A 1,741-nucleotide genomic window follows, 5' to 3' on the forward strand; every position below is an offset into this window, starting at 1 on the left:
GCGTGGCCACCACGCCCGGCTACTCTGGCATCTTTATCTTGTCTTCCTTCTTGTCTTGCTGGTACCTGCCCAGACTCTAAGAGTAAGTGTGTTTGTATGCACATGTGTCTTTTCTTTTTTCTCTCTCAGGAACTTGAAACTGAAGCCAAGGCCTTGTGTTTCCTAGGCGAGTGCTCTACCACTGAGCTAAACCTCCAAACCCTAGCCTTCAAAAAAAATATTACAGTTAATTATTTAATTGTGTGTGTGTGTGGGGGGGGGGTGTTCACGTGCCATGGCACAAGATTGGTGTTGGAATTGGTTCTCTCCTTCTGCCGTGTGGCTCCCCACTCAGGCTTGGCAGCATGCCTCTTTACCTGCAGAGCCCTGCCCTCTCTGCAGCCCTCTCTCCAGGCCTCTGGAAGGCTTTTGAGCCAGGAAGCCTGATCTACAGTCCCCCGCAGATGGAGAGCCTCCCAGGTCTTTGCTGTTCTGTTAAGTTCTCTACTGCCAAGCACTCGAGGGTTCTGGTGTCCCTGGGTTTCTTCCTCTTCTGACAACTGATGCCTGGTGCCAAGGTTGAGAGCAGCTCCTGACACATCCTTGGGCTCTCCTGTTCCTGTAGGCCCTGACTGTGGGGTAAGCACCACCTTTCTCAGATTCTCCTTAGCCGACCCTCCAGGAGACTAACCTGGCATTCTGGCTGCAGAATGGAAAGGTTTGGTAATCAGGGCTGCTGTCCATGGGGGCCAGGAATGATAGCAGACTCATTTGCATATGTGACCTAAGACAGTAATTAAACCCAGGCACCCCAGGGGCAAGAAGCAAGGGCATTAATTCAGGAGCAATTAAAAACCCTGTAATGTCACCACGCACAGCCACCACTTGTGAGACTGCTGCTGACTGATGACAGTCACCTTCCGGGCTCCCTCATTTGGCCACCAGACAGCCAAGCACGTTGTTAGGAAGAGCGTGCTCAGGCCTCAGGGATGGTAGCTCTGCTGGAGCCTCATTCCTTCTGCAGGCTCTGACCCTGTTGCAAAGCCATTACTTGAAAAACAAGGTCTTGATGCTTTCCCCTAACGGTGGCAAAACAGATAACAGTTGCCATATTTTCATCATCAGATATGCGGTGTAGCAGGTTTTCGTGAGTGCATCCAAAATGTTAACTATGGATACCAAGACCCTGCAGGCGCCAGTGCAGGCTTGACAGTAGCTCCAACTGTTCTGCAGTGTTCCCGCGGTGCCTGCAATAACCCGGAGGTGTTGACCCCTTGTGAAGTCTGAGTATGCCAGCCAGTGTTCCTAAAGCAAGGATGCTGGCCTTGGCAGCTTTGAGAAACACTTTCTTTCTTTCTTTCTTTCTTTCTTTTTTTTTTTTTTTTTTTTGTTTGGTTTTTCAAGACAGGGTTTCTCTGTGTAGCCCTGACTGTCCTGGAACTCACTCTGTAGACCAGGCTGGCCTTGAACTCAGAAATCCGCCTGCCTCTGCCTCCCAAGTGCTGGGATTAAAGGCATGCGCCACCACTGCCCGGCTGAGAAACACTTTCAACATAAGTGGGCATACTACCATCTACCCAAATAGACAGTTAACCTCAACCAGCAAGCTCCTCTGCCAGGAGAGACACACACCTAGCCTCGCCTGGAATGCCACACACCTGTCTTTTGTTTATTCGTCCTTTGGCCAAAGCTCTGGGACTGTGCATGCTTTGCTCAGTGCAGTGGTTCCTGGATAAGAATGGTGTGCAAATAAAGGATCCTC

This window comes from Mus musculus, chromosome 4, assembly GCF_000001635.26.
Source record: "Mus musculus strain C57BL/6J chromosome 4, GRCm38.p6 C57BL/6J".
In the NCBI taxonomy this organism is placed as follows: domain Eukaryota; kingdom Metazoa; phylum Chordata; class Mammalia; order Rodentia; family Muridae; genus Mus; species Mus musculus.